Here is a 16,901-nt window from a genome sequence, read left to right as displayed (position 1 = left end):
TTAAGTAAACTTAACTTAATTACCTTTAACAAATTAATGACAACGTGACAAAACTCAAAAGATCAATTTTATTTGTATTTGAATGACGAGACAGTGCACTTACACAGTTCTGCCTTCAGGTGGAGTTCATTTAAAAACATGAGAAATGAAAACATTGAGTCAGTTAGTGTCTCTGTCATTGTTTCATTGTTCAATGTTTACTAGTGAGTATACAGTGTTTTTCCCTTCCAGCCTCACACTCGGCCATCCCAGATCAACACCATGAGCACCACACTTACTATGCATAATATATACTGTATATGTGATCAACACCATGAGCACAACCACACTTACTAATGTATATTATATACTGTATATGTGATCAACACCATGAGCACCACACTTACTAATGTATATTATATACTGTATATGTGATCAACACCATGAGCACAACCACACTTACTAATGTATATTATATACTGTATATGTGATCAACACCATGAGTACCACACTTACTAATGTATATTATATACTGTATATGTGATCAACACCACGAGCACAACACACTTACTAATGTATATTTTATACTGTATATGTGATCAACACCATGAGCACCACACTTACTATGCATAATATATACTGTATATGTGATCAACACCATGAGCACAACCACACTTACTAATGTATATTATATACTGTATATGTGATCAACACCATGAGCACCACACTTACTAATGTATATTATATACTGTATATGTGATCAACACCACGAGCACAACACACTTACTAATGTATATTTTATACTGTATATGTGATCAACACCATGAGCACCACACTTACTATGCATAATATATACTGTATATGTGATCAACACCATGAGCACAACCACACTTACTAATGTATATTATATACTGTATATGTGATCAACACCATGAGCACCACACTTACTAATGTATATTATATACTGTATATGTGATCAACACCATGAGCACAACCACACTTACTAATGTATATTATATACTGTATATGTGATCAACACCATGAGCACAACCACACTTACTAATGTATATTATATACTGTATGTGTGATCAACACCATGAGCACAACCACACTTACTAATGTATATTATATACTGTATATGTGATTAACACCATGAGCACAACCACACTTACTAATGTATATTATATACTGTATGTGTGATCAACACCATGAGCACCACACTTACTAATGTATATTATATACTGTATATGTGATCAACACCATGAGCACCACACACTAACTAATGTATATTATATACTGTATATGTGATCAACACCATGAGCACCACACACTAACTAATGTATATTATATACTGTATATGTGATCAACACCATGAGCACCACACTTACTAATGTATATTATATACTGTATATGTGATCAACACCATGAGCACCACCACACTTACTAATGTATATTATATACTGTATATGTGATCAACACCATGAGCACCACACACTTACTAATGTATATTATATACTGTATATGTGATCAACACCATGAGCACCACACTTACTAATGTATATTATATACTGTATATGTGATGAACACCATGAGCACCACACACTAACTAATGTATATTATATACTGTATATGTGATCAACACCATGAACACCACCACACTTACTAATGTATATTATATACTGTATATGTGATCAACACCATGAGCACCACACTTACTAATGTATATTATATACTGTATATGTGATCAACACCATGAGCACCACCACACTTACTAATGTATATTATATACTGTATATGTGATCAAGAGCATGAGCACCGCCACACTTACTAATGTATATTATATACTGTATATGTGATCAACACCATGAGCACCACACTTACTAATGTATATTATATACTGTATATGTGATCAAGAGCATGAGCACCACACTTACTAATGTATATTATATACTGTATGTGTGATCAACACCATGAGCACCACACTTACTAATGTATATTATATACTGTATGTGTGATCAACACCATGAGCACCACCACACTTACTAATGTATATTATATACTGTATATGTGATCAACACCATGAGCACCACACTCACTAATGTATATTATATACTGTATGTGTGATCAACACCATGAGCACCACCACACTTACTAATGTATATTATATACTGTAAACTTGATCAACACCATGAGCACCACACTTACTAATGTATATTATATACTGTATATGTAATCAAGAGCATGAGCACCACCACACTTACTAATGTATATTATATACTGTATATGTGATCAACACCATGAGCACCGCCACACTTACTAATGTATATTATATACTGTATGTGTGATCAACACCATGAGCACCACCACACTTACTAATGTATATTATATACTGTATGTGTGATCAACACCATGAGCACCACCACACTTACTAATGTATATTATATACTGTATATGTGATCAACACCATGAACACCACACTTACTAATGTATATTATATACTGTATATGTAATCAAGAGCATGAGCACCACACTTACTAATGTATATTATATTCTGTATATGTAATCAAGAGCATGAGCACCACACTTACTAATGTATATTATATTCTGTATATGTGATCAACACCATGAGCACCACCACACTTACTAATGTATATTATATACTGTATATGTGATCAACACCATGAGCACCACACTTACTAATGTATATTATATACTGTATATGTGATCAAGAGCATGAGCACAACCACACTTACTAATGTATATTTTATACTGTATATGTGATCAACACCATGAGCACCATCACACTTACTAATGTATATTATATACTGTATATGTGATCAACACCATGAGCACCACACACTTACTAATGTATATTATATACTGTATGTGTGATCAACACCATGAGCACCACACACTTACTAATGTATATTATTTACTGTATATGTGATCAACACCATGAGCACAACCACACTTACTAATGTATATTATATACTGTATGTGTGATCAACACCATGAGCACCACACTTACTAATGTATATTTTATACTGTATATGTGATCAACACCATGAGCACCATCACACTTACTAATGTATATTATATACTGTATATGTGATCAACACCATGAGCACCACACACTTACTAATGTATATTATTTACTGTATGTGTGATCAACACCATGAGCACCACACACTTACTAATGTATATTATTTACTGTATATGTGATCAACACCATGAGCACCACCACACTTACTAATGTATATTATATACTGTATATGTGATCAACACCATGAGCACCACCACACTTACAAATGTATATTATATACTGTATATGTGATCAACACCATGAGCACCACACACTAACTAATGTATATTATATACTGTAAACTTGATCAACACCATGAGCACCACCACACTTACTAATGTATATTATATACTGTATATGTGATCAACACCATGAGCACCACCACACTTACTAATGTATATTATATACTGTATATGTGATCAAGAGCATGAGCACCACACTTACTAATGTATATTATATACTGTATATGTGTTCAACACCATGAGCACCACCACACTTACTAATGTATATTATATACTGTATATGTGATCAAGAGCATGAGCACCACCACACTTACTAATGTATATTATATACTGTATATGTGATCAACACCATGAGCACCACCACACTTACTAATGTATATTATATACTGTATATGTGATCAAGAGCATGAGCACCACACTTACTAATGTATATTATATACTGTATATGTGTTCAACACCATGAGCACCACCACACTTACTAATGTATATTATATACTGTAAACTTGATCAACACCATGAGCACCTCACGCACTAATGTAAGATAACACGTAACACAGTGCCATCTAGTGTCTCTCTTGAGTAACAGGCACAATCAAGAGATATCATGTGACACAACTCAAGAGATTCATTTAATTCTACTTTAAGTATTTGTGAATGATGAGACAGTGCAGTTACACAGTTCTGCCTGCAGGTGGAGTTGATTTAAACACTGGAGTGATGAAAACATCTGGAGTCTTTCTGGTCTCTGTCATTGTTTTAATTGCTTGATTGAAACACACCTGGTGGCAAGAAACAGGCCAGTTACATTTGGTCAATTTAGTAAAGAGAAGGATTAAAACACACCAATATTCATTGACCATACACTAACTGTTCTGTGCACTGGTGGAAATGTTTGTGTGTGTATTTATGGAATATGTTTATAATAATTGAGGAAAGAATGAATATGGTGGCACAGACAAGACTTAAAGGAATATTTCACCCCAAAATGAACGATGTTTCGATGTAAATAGTCTTTTGTCCTAATATGAACTTTAACTCTGTCTTTCTCATCTGTTTAGCTGTGCATTTACTGAATGAACTCTGTGCTCTGTCTGAACTGACTACACTGCAATTTATGTATATTTTTATTAATATAATAATTTCAAACTTGTTAAATTCGATGTTTATTGTTGTGGTTATTTTTATATGCTTATTTTACTTATTTTATGTAAAGCAGTTTGAGTTATCATTGTGTATGAAATGTGCTATATAGATAAACTTACATTGTCAATGAGAGTCAATGGTGACCCAAAACAGCTTAGTTACAAACTGTCATTAAAATATCTTCATGTTCAGCACAACAAATAAATGTTTATTGTTTGTAAGAACTGGAGGGTGAGCAAAAGATTACGAAACCATTGAATCAATATTACTTTTGTGTTTGCAATCATTAATATAAAAAATCACCATAATTATGATCAGTATTTGGTTTAGTTATTTTTACAGCTCAAATATTTGTAACATTTGAACCCGGACACACAAAGACTCAACAACGATGACAACCTACAAAAAGCAAACTTCACCTTCACATATTATAGACATAATATGAGACATTGACAAGACATGTCAAGTCTGTGATTATTTTCTTTCTCTCGTGATCATGTGAACCCGTATTACACCTGTAGGTCATAAAAGAATATGTCTAGTGAAATTATTTTATTGCAAATAGATTATTAGTGTTACAAATATATGTTTTGAAGAACCACATCACACAGCCTCCTATTATCTTTTATTCACTGTGTTTTTAAATGATGCTGATTCGTGACTCATATGTGACACTATAACAAGATGAAAACAGACACGTATGTTTGCCTAAAATACCCGCTGGCCAGCAGAGAGCGTCACCCAGACTTTTCCTCAAACTCCCAGAGGCCCTTGTGCCCTGATTACACTCGCACCTGGAACACATAAATATGGCTTTATAATATCAGCGTTGCTTTGCGTATTATTTGGATTTTGAACCTTTCCTACCTGGCCTGACCATCATCTGTTAATATCCTTCTGAAGTGCTTCTGAACTGCCGGTCTCGGACTGTCATTGTTTTATCTTTATGTCTAAAGCTGCACATGGATACTACAGCTTCCGTGTCTGAGTCTTCATTAGATCAGACCGGGATCAGACCGGGAACACGACACTTTCTGATTTTGACGTAGGCCTACAAACAAATTCGACTATTTGTATTTTGGCAGAGACAGAAAATATACATATAGATATAAAACCCTGTGTGGGTGTACACCGTTTAATCATCTCTCAACCTGCTTTCATTCTTGATGTTTTGTGCGTGTGATATGTGGGGATTATATTTTCATATTTACACATCAGAAATGTTGTAATTTTGTTAATGAAGGAATTTATTTCTCACTCTATAATTTAAATTAGACACAAACTTTTTGCGGAACGTATAGAAAACCCGAGCAAACATTATAGCCTATTCTTCTTCTTAAATGTGAAACTATTTTTATTTCGTTTAGATTAATATTCACGAAAACTAATTCTTTTTGAATATTTCATTAACTTATTTTTAAAAAGAAAACAGTTTTCTGTATAAATTCGTATTTATCTTATATTTCAATATTTTTTTAAATAAAAAACATCACTATATTTTCACCAAATCTGGCAAAAATTTAAACTTATTCTTTCTAACTGCAACAATATTTCTTCATCTAAAATCTAACGGATACAAATAACAAACGCAAAACCATGAGGTAAATTCTGAACTTTTTTGCTCATAGCCATCTTAAATATTTACATACAATTTGGGATCTGAATTGTTGTATTTGAAATCAAACATTTCTAGTGTTATAGTGTATAAAAATATACCCATGATGTGTGTTGAGTAGCCTATACGCATTGGATCGCCGAAATAGCAGGTAAGGCCAAATATAAAGAGAAAATCGTGCCTTTGATGAATGAGATCGGATGGAGACGGCAGAACGGGAATCCTTTTTCTTGTTTTACAAAAAAACACTAACTTTTGCTGTTATTGTGAGTTTATGCAAATAAGATCATTTAGATTATTTTGTCTAATGCAGTGGTTAAAAACATCCTCAGGCTGAACTTTCTTTTTGCGGTGTTGTGAGTTATTTGTCAAACAAAAAATTAACATAATTTTTTCTCGAAACTAACTAGTAACATTCCGCTTTTGAGCTTTTCAGACAGACGTTTCTTAAACTTTGATGGTATGTGTAAGGATCACAGAATGACTCTAAAGAAGTGGGGGCACAATTATAACACACAAAACCATAGTTTTATGCAATGATAGTTTTCAAAAACATGGCTTAACATACCAAATTCATCATAGTAGAAATCCCACTTTATAATAAGAAAACAAATTAGACTCACAATTTTTGACCTTATGAGGTTGACATTTTGAGAACAAAATAATGTGACCAGATCTATGATGAATTTTACATTTACATTTAGTCATTTAGCAGAAGCTTTTATCCAAAATACTTACAGAGAGTTTAGGGAGCAACAAGCGATATGTCATAAAGATTAATAATTAATTTTGTGTACAGACGTCTTTTTTTTAGCCCAAGTCCCAAAACCGTAAAATTAGCATAAAATTGATCATCATTTACGTAACCCTATGTTATTCATTTAAAACGTTCACTAGCACACATAAAATACTGTAATGCACTCAAGTGTTTACTATAGTAGCCTATATTAATATATATAGTGATAGTAAGCAGTTGAGGCCAGTTTTATTATCATTAAGAATCATATTATATCATTATAATTGAGTAATATTATATCTGCAATAATGTTTCAATGTTAATGTTTCATTGTGATCATTTAATTCTTATGTTATGTATTGTTCTGTTATTTAACCCACAAATGAGATGGAATCATTTCATCCTTAAACAGTGGGCTATATTGGTATTAAACCTAATTTTGTGTGAAATTGCTTAATAAGCTTAATTATTGTCAGGCTTTGCCTTTTGTTTTATTTTATTTTGGGTTGTTTCTGTATTTAGTTTGCTGTATTTTGTCTTTTTATCACGTCTGGTACCCCATTTAGTCTCTTAGTATTGTTATTACCCTCACTTGCTCCTCATTTGTGTTCCCTCTATTGCAGCAAGTTTTGGCCAGCTCTTCCTGTGGAGATGTAAATTGTTTTTCTGTATGTTACTCGCAGTGCTTGGAGTTTACCTTCTGATCTTCCCTTCGTAGGAACGAGGCAACCCGTGAGCCGGTTTGGACTATTTTTCCCTTACGGCTCTACTTTTGGTTCTCGTTTGCCTTTCCGGTTTTTGGAGGATATTTCGCTCACAGAGTTTGTCAGCCAGCCGTGTTACCTGAGTTCTTGTCAGGAGTAATCTCTGACAGTCTGTTGAGCTATGGTTTGTTTTGTTAAAATCATATTTTCATATCTATTATCATAGAGAAAGGAATATATTTAAACATTTTTAAGTGTGTGTGTAAAAGTGGGATTGCAAAATTACCTTCAATCTTGAAGTTCATAAATTGGAAGCAGTCTAGTATAGGAACTGATGCAGATACATATTGTTTCTTAAATCAGGAGAAACCATATTTTTTCGTTCCACTTAAAACCAAAAGATTAAACAGTTTATTTCTTTATCAACTTGTTTTATGAGTCTGTAATGTAAACCAGTTACATCTGGGTTTTCTTAGGCTGTTAAGATGAGGATAGTTGTGTACTGTTGGTTTTATTTACAACATACTGCATAAAGATGAACTGCACGCTGAATGTACTATGTACAGTGAAGTACAGTGAACCAAAGTAAACCAGGTTGACAAACACACAATAGCTCAACAGATTGTCAGAGTTCTAACCGACTCAAGGGGTAGCATGAGAGAATGGAAGAGCATTTACAGCTGTGTTGTAAAAATATGGAACATAGGTATGTGAAATTAAGAATACAGTGCACATACAAACTCGCTGAAGATGGGAATTTACATTACAACTACAAGAAAAAGAAAAGCACAGTTCTTACTGATTCTTAAGTAGCAGTTTCTTCCACACCGCATGAACTCTTGAAGAACAAGTGTCCCCACCAATCTTCATGACTTTTTGCACAACTTCAAGCGTGTATTTCAGCTCCTTTGGGTTACTGATATTTAGTACATAGAGAAGACCCATAAGATGATCAGAGCCCTGGGAGACATCATTTAAATCATAAAGGACTATCTGCTCCTCCAGAACGATCGCCACATCAATTATTTCCTTTGGCAGAAGGTCTCCAGGATTTTCCTCAGAGACTATCAAGAGTCCAACATCCATGCTTTTTACGACTTCCTTCTCATGGAGTGGCTAGTCAGAGAAAACAGAGAACAGAGTGAGTTTTATTCAAACACATGTCCTGCCTTGTTATTTCTCACTAATAACTCAACTGAAGCAGCACATAGCAAATGTAAAGTAAGTGATGGTTTGGAATGAGTATCGGAGGTTGTTTATCTGTTATAAGGGTCTTGGATTCCTGGCGGAAGGAAGTAGTTCCCCATTTCCTTTAAAACCAGAGGGTTTTTAAGACACTTCCATGTTCTTTCTGATTTATCTTCACTCTTGTGCCGTCAAACTGTTGTATTAATGCAATATCGCTTGAGTAGGAGTGTATGTAGTGTTCTTATATCTTCATATATCTCCACTGAATACCTTGGGCCAAAGCGAGCCAGCTGGGATAGTTCATTCCAAAATGTCACATTTCCTGTTTATTTATTCAACCCCAGGCCATCCAAAATGTAGGTGACGTTTTTCCTTGAGCAAAACAATTACAGAGAACTTTAGGGAAATGTGTAGCCCTCTGTGCTTCATTTAATGGATGTGAATGAATGCCATGCCTTCAAGAGTTCTAAAAGCACAAATATCCAACACTTTTCTGTTACCACATTCTTCAAAATATATTTTGTTTTGCAGAAGAAAAAGTCAATAATTATTATTATATATTATAATAATTGGTGCTCCATGTGCTGCGCATGGAGATCACACCTGTTCCCGATCATTCTGTCATTATTGGTGTTGTGCTCTTCTCCTGATTTCCTCTTGTCACTATAGTAGTATTTTAAAATGGTTTGTGTGGTTACTCTGTGTATTTGTGGATGTTTCAGCCTTTCTCTTATCATAGCTTAGGTTGATTGTTTAGCTGTTTTGATTCTCTACCTGTCTCTCATTCTGAGCATGTGTTTGATTTGGTTGTGCAGAGCCTAACACTGATATATATTGTCATTCAGTGCCTGTTCTGTTGTAGCAAACTAATGCATTTTGTTTTGGTTCCTTGCAGGTCTCTCTCTTGAGTCATGTTTTTAATGGAATCTGATACGTAAAGCTTATTTCAGTGCATAAAAATATAACATACCAGCATTCACAAGGTCCTAATTCACGAAGAAAATTATATATTTAAACCAATTTATAGCCTTTTCTTTTTTGTTATTCACTGTATGTGCCTACTGTGTCTTCCTGATTTTCAAATTCATCATAATAAGAGTGTTTCATATATGTAATAATAATTATTCTCATGTTATTTAAAACGGGGATTAAGAGCAAATCCTTCATATAAATAATCATGAAGAGTAAAAAAGGAAAGACTTGCTAAAATAAAAATGGTATGGGCTACATCACTTCATGCGACTTTTTTTTGACAACGGAAGACTTGGAATGACGCGTCTACACGCAGTTACGCGTTCACGTGCTCTCCGATTTGGATATTCCCACTTCAACCTGGAAATAGTTTGTGCAACGGTGCTCTTTTATTGTTAGCAGATAATTATGTAACATTTGTACTCTTATCACTATCTTAAATATTTTCATAATAGGTTGCTCTCTTCTTGTTTTATTTGAAAAGCTAAATGTTTGCTCCCCAGATCTGTAGATCCCTCCATGAATATCAGAAAATTGCTATAATAAGCTATTGTTTTTTTTGGATACTTTCACTCTCAGCTGCTGCTCCATTTATACATTCATAGTCAAAATATGTGCATATTATATATCTAGTAGTGAATGTTTTTCTGCTCACAGTGCATATTGTTTTAATCTGCTGAACATACAGTAAGTCTTCCATATACATTTCTCTTCAAACCATAACCCTATATTTTTAACTCTTTTACACTTCCCATACTTTTGATTATATAGTTTACATTGTTCAACTTCTCTATCCCGTAAATAACATAACTGACATCTTTAAACCCCATAACCTGATGATCAGCCTTTATAACCTTATGAATACCTTAACTGAGATTTAATAATCTTGCATCATTTCCATACAGTGGGAAAATTACTTGCTCCCCTGCGGATTTTGAAAGTTTACCTGTTTATGAAGAAATTAAGCATCTATAATGTTTATTGTAGGTTTTTGTAATGATAGAGACAGTATATCAATCAAAAATCCATGAAAAAATACTTTCAATAAAGGTTATAAATTGTTTCACATTTCTGTGAGTAAAATGAGTACCTGATCTGGCTCCCACTGATTATATACTGTATTAATAGTTATAGGTTATGTGCTTATATGGAACACAGATTACTCCTGTCACTTCAGGAAAGTACTCCTAATGTCAGTTTGTTATGTTTAAAAAAGACGCCTGCCAACACAATCTGTATATTCCATTGCAACCTCTCCACTATGATCAAGACTAGATTGTTAGCTGTCAAAGGATATCAGGGACAAGATTGTAGACCGACACAAAGCTGCTTTGGGCTACATACAGAAGCTTGATCAGGAGGAGACGACTGTTTGTGTGATTATTTGGAAATAGAAGAAATAAAAAATAACTATCAATTGCACTTGGTCTGAAGCTTCCTGCAATATTTCCCCAATGGAGTAAAGATGATTATGACACGGGTTAAAGATCAGTCCAGAACTACACAGAAGAAGCTTGTTGATGATTTCAAGTCTGGGACTGGTTACCAGGCACATCATTGGTAACGCTATGCCACAATAGATTGAAATCCTGAAGCACCTGCAATGTCCTCCTGCTCAAGAAGGCACGTCTGACTCATCTGAAGTTTGCCATGAACATCAAAATGATCCAGAAAAGGCTCAGGAGAAAGTGCTGTGGTCAGATGGGGCCAAAATGAACTCTCTGTTTTTGGAGGGAGAGAAATGCTGACCATGACCCCAAGAACAGCATCTCAACAGTCAAGCACATTATGTTTTGGGGCTTTTTCTCTGCTATGAGAACAGTATGACTTCACCACACCACAGCTTTAAAATATTATATTTTTGAAATAAGTTTTTAAACTTATGAAAGTTTTGTGATAATGCTGCTCTGCAGACCAATTTTATTTATGTCCCCACCAATATTAAAATCCAAATTTCGACCCTCGCCTATAACCATAATTACAGAATAATATTTAATTTGATCTTCACCGTTCTTCGAGTCAGGTGTAGGTTGCATTAACTGCTTAGACTGATCTTACAAGTTGGTCATTGATTTTTTTCTGTAACTTATTTACATTTATGCATTTGGCAGACTCATTCATCCAAAGTGACATACACTACATGCAAACTATACATCTTATATTATATCTTTAAGTCAGTTTCATAAAAAGGCAGATTGGTCTAATTGAAATCTAAAGAATGAGTAGTCCTAACTAAATGCTAGTCAGTAAAACTAAGACACAGTCTTAACTTAGCAGCTATATTCATGCAATGTGTGCAAACGTTGTGTTTGACTATTGTGATAGCAAAAGGTCTTAATATAACTTGTTAAAACTCTTTTGGTTTCCTTTCTGCCACCTACTGACCATATCACATATTTTTTTCATGACTCTCTTATGGACGATATGACCAGTGCAAAATAACTTGGTTATATTCAACACTGTATACAATAAACACAAATACAATAATATGACATTGTCTAGGGGCCCGTTTCAATAAGGAAGTTCAACCAACACCGAGTTAAAATCTGAACTCTGAGTTGATTTACTCAGAGAATCACTACTCTGAGTTTTCAGTTTCAGAACAGCTGATTTGAGTGAGTTTAATTCACTCTGAGTAAGTTTACCTGCGCATGCACCATGGCTATAAAAAGCCATCATCAATTGAGTGAAGATAGCACGATTCACCATGAGCTCTGTTTATTTCTCACCAATCGAATTGAAGGTTCTGTTACAAGCGTACGGTGAATATGAGCAGATATTTAGAAAAAAGAGCAACACAGCTGCAGCAGCAAAAGAAAGACAGATGGTGTGGGAGAAAAATGCTTCACACGTTAATGCTCAAGTTTATATGTCAATAACTTTATATTTATTTTGTTGAAACTGTGAAAATGCTTATTATATTTAACTCTCTCGCTCTCTCTCTCGCTATCTCTCTCTCTCTTTCTCTCTCTCACGCTCTCTCTCTCCTGCTCTCTCTCTCTCTCTCTCTCTCTCTCTCTATCTGTCTCTCTCCTGATCTCTCTCTCTCTATCTGTCACTCTCCTGCTCGCTCTCTCTCTCTCTCTCTCTCTCTCTCTCTCTCTGTCTGTCTCTCTCCTGCTCTCTCTCTCTCTCTCCTGCTCTCTCTCTCCTGCTCTCTCTCTCTCTCTCTCTCTCAAGATTCAAGATTCAAGATTCAAAGGAGCTTTATTGGCATGATAAAAGAAAATTTACATTGCCAAAGCACAAGATTAAATATAAACATGCAGAAATACAGATTAAGATCAAAAATAAGATAGAATAAAATTAAAAGTCTATAAGTAAAAATCTATATATATATACATCTCAATATAAACAGAAAAACAGTTTTAATTAAAGTTCTCAATAAGGGTGACAGTGTCAGTTTGTGTGTGTTGTCCTGTCAGTGTTGTGTTGTGTTGTGCTGCTTGTTCTTTGGTCGTGGCAGGACTTGACATATCTTGCAGCCAGGTTTGAGCTTCTTGACTTTTCTCCCAGTATGTATGAGATCTTGTCCTTTTGTTGAAACTGGTCAAAGTCTTTGTGTAAGTTTGTAAACTGGGGGAAGAATGTTTCTCTGATGTGTGTGTAGTTGGGACAGGAGAGGAGAAAGTGCAGCTCTGTTTCCACTTGATTGTGTGTGCAGTGTGGACACAGTCGCTCTTCTCTCGGTGTCCATGTGTGTCTGTGTCTGCCCGTCTCTACAGTGAGCTGGTGATCACTGAGTCTATACATGCTCAACACTTTTCTTAGTTTAGGGTCTGATACGCTTGTGAGCTATTCTGACACTTTATATTCTCTCTTTAGTGACAGATAGCATTCCAGTTTACTTTACTGAGCTGTTGCTTCTGTCCAGTGTTGGAGATATTTCTCTTTTTGTCTTTTCATCATTTGGTTTAGTCTGGCTGGGGTTTGGGGTTGACTTGGGCATGTTTGGGGTTGTAGAGTTAGTTGTGAGATCAGTTGGATGAAGGGGTTTCTCTCTGGGCTCAGCTCTTGATGACATAAGGCTTTGTGATGGAGTGTGTCTGTGTCGCTGTTCTTAAGGTGTGTGTAGAATTTTAAAGCTCTTTTTTGTATTTTAATGATTAGAGGATAAAGTCCTAATTCTGCTCTGCAGGCGATGTTTGGAGTTTTTCTCTGTACCCGTAGAATGTTTTTACACATTTCTGTTTGCAGAATCTCTATTGGGTGTTTGTCCCATCTGGTGAACTCTTGGTTGGCGAGAGGACCCCAAACCTCACTTCCATACAGCGCGACTGGTTCTATAATTGATTGTATTATTTTCAACCAGATTACGGTTGGGATGTCAATTTTGATATTCTTTTTGATGGCGTAAAAGGCTCTTCGTGCCTTGTCTCTCAGGTCGTTCACAGCCTTGTTTAAGTTTCCAGTGTTACTAATGTTTATAACCAAGATACGTGTAGTTCTTGTTGTGTTCTAGGGGCACGTTGTTTAGTTTGAAACGGTGATGTTGGTTTTGGCTGCTGGGCTTTTTTGGAATATCATGACTCGAGTCTTCTTAAGGTTAACCGATAGGGCCCATGTTTGGCAGAAAGTGTGCAGGGTGTCCAGATGTTGCTGTAGACCCTCTTTTGTGGGTGACAGCAGCACCAGATCGTCTGCAAACAGGAGGCATTTCACTTCGGTGTCTTGTAAGGTCGGACCGGGTGCTGGTGACTGTTCTAGAGCTCCAGCTAATTCATTGATGTAAATGTTAAATAGTGTAGGACTTAGACTACAGCCCTGTCTCACTCCACGACTCTGGGAGAGAAAGTCTGTGTGCTTGTTGCCAATTTTAACTGCAACTGTGTTATTGGTGTACATTGATTTGATGATGTCGTAGGTTTTTCCTCCGATGCCGCATTGAATCAACTGAAGAAAAAGTCCCTCATGCCAGATTGAGTCAAAAGCTTTTTTGAAGTCGACAAAGCATGAGTAGAGCTTTCTTTTATTTTGGTTCGTTTCTTTGTCAATTAAGGTACGAAGAGTGTATATATGATCGGATGTGCGGTATTTGGGTTGAAAACCAATTTGGCATTTTCTCAGGATGTTTTGGTTGTTTAGATATTGGAGAAGTCTGCTGTTAAGGATGTTACAGAGGAGTTTACCTAGGTTGCTGTTTACACATATTCCGCGGTAATTATTAGGGTCGAATTTGTCTCCACTTTTATGGATTGGAGTTATGAGACCTTGGTTCCAGACTGTGGGAAATATACCTGTACTAAAGATGATATTAAACAGTTTGAGGGTGGCGAGTGTAAGTTTTTGGTCTGCGTGTATAATCATCTCGTTTAGGATATCGTCGATACCACTTGATTTTTGGGATTTAAGTTTTGGTATATTTTGTTCTAGCTCAGCGAGTGTAATTGGATAGTCTAAAGGGTTTTGGTAATCTTTAATTGTTGACTCCAGAGTGCATAGTTTGTTGTGTAGGTTAGTTTGTTCATGGTTCTTGGTTATTTTACTAAAGAGGTTTGTGAAGTGCTTTATCCATACGTCTCCGTTCTGAATGGGAAGATCTTCATGGTGGGGTTTGTTAAGTGTGTTCCAATGTTCCCAGAAGCGATTTGTTTCTAGAGATTGTTCAATTGCTTTTATCTGGTTTTGTGTATCTTGTTTTTTTTTCTTCCTTAGTGTGTCCTTATATTGTTTAACTTTTTCATGGTAGAGAAAAAGTTTCTCTCTCTGTCTGTTTCTCTCCTGCTCTCTCTCTCTCCTTCTGCAATAAAAAGATCTTGGCAGCAGCTGAATATGAAATACAATACCATCATTCATTCAGGAAAGTTTAAAGAAATAAAATGCTCTTGCTAGTCGGATGCCTGATTTGGAAATGTTAAATATACTTCTTAAACTCGCCTTAAAAGTTAAGATAAAACGTCCAACCGGGGCCTCACAATTCTCTCTCAACATAAATGTAACTCTCTGTGAATTAATGCAGCTTCCTCATCTATGGGTTCCTGAATAAACGGACATGCTAGTTTAAGGTCTGTGTGACTAAATAGAGCGCGATTAGGAACACGAATCAATAAACAAATGGTGTATGCAATTTCAACACCGCTCGCGCTTCGAAAGGGGTGAAGATTGTAACAAACCCTGGGTTTGCCGAATAAAACCTGCTCCCGACCAGGTTAGGTTCACGGAGTATGTTACTCTGGTTACTCACTCAGAGTTTAAGATACCTCGATTTCTGAAATCAAAAACCCTGAGTATTCCGTTTTCTGGGGTTGACTTACTCTGAGTTTGCACTTACCCTGCTTTCTGAAACGTGCCCCTGTAAACTAGTTAAACCTTTCAAATACATACACACACATTAAACAACATGTCAAATAATGTTTGATAAAATAAAGATGCTAAAGCTGAGCTTTGCAGAAAAAGCCCTTTAATTTGAGATTATTTAACATTATAAATATATTGCTTGGCAAACCATTTAATGTTGCATTCATGCCACCTACTGGAAATAGAGTGAAACACAGACCAAATAAATGCAAGAGCTTATTTATTTATAAAGGCCAAAAAGCACTAATAAACTGTACACAGGAGTGATCACCACATTTTAACGTGGTGTGTTTTTGTTATGTTTATGTTATGGTACAAACACCAACACCAACAAAAAACATACTGCTATTATAAGGCAACATAATTTCAACATAACATATAATCTGTCATCCCCAGCCTGGGGAAATTATTGCTTTCACTAGGCATGACTGCGACCATAGCATATCAAACTTCTGCAAGTAAACAAACAAAATACATCAAGAGATATGATTTTAATAGTCTTGAATATGCACCTGAATGTGTCTCTGTGACATTGTATGGTCTACAGAATGAACTGAATAATTACAAATCGTTGAAAAGTGTCATTTCACTAAATCACTCATCAGAGAAATCAGCATATATGTTACTATTCTAAATCACAATGGATAAAACAATAACACAGTAGTGCGCTGAATAATCTTGCTGTAAGCAATTCCATAATTCCATATGAATGCAACGCTACAGCATGGAGAATGATGACTCGGAAAACGCGAAATAAACAATATAAACATCAGAAAGCCGTAATAACATTCACAACATATAATGATATAAAATGGTTCTGGACTTAAATGTGTTTCACGAACACTTTACACAAACCATTACAAACTGCATAAACTAAGATTGACAGCTGGTCCTTAACAGTCCTTAACACAATTAACAGAATGTCAGAAAGTACAGAAAAAGA

Source organism: Triplophysa dalaica, chromosome 5, assembly GCF_015846415.1.
Source record: "Triplophysa dalaica isolate WHDGS20190420 chromosome 5, ASM1584641v1, whole genome shotgun sequence".
Lineage (NCBI taxonomy): Eukaryota > Metazoa > Chordata > Actinopteri > Cypriniformes > Nemacheilidae > Triplophysa > Triplophysa dalaica.
Note: the sequence above shows the minus strand (reverse complement) of the source record.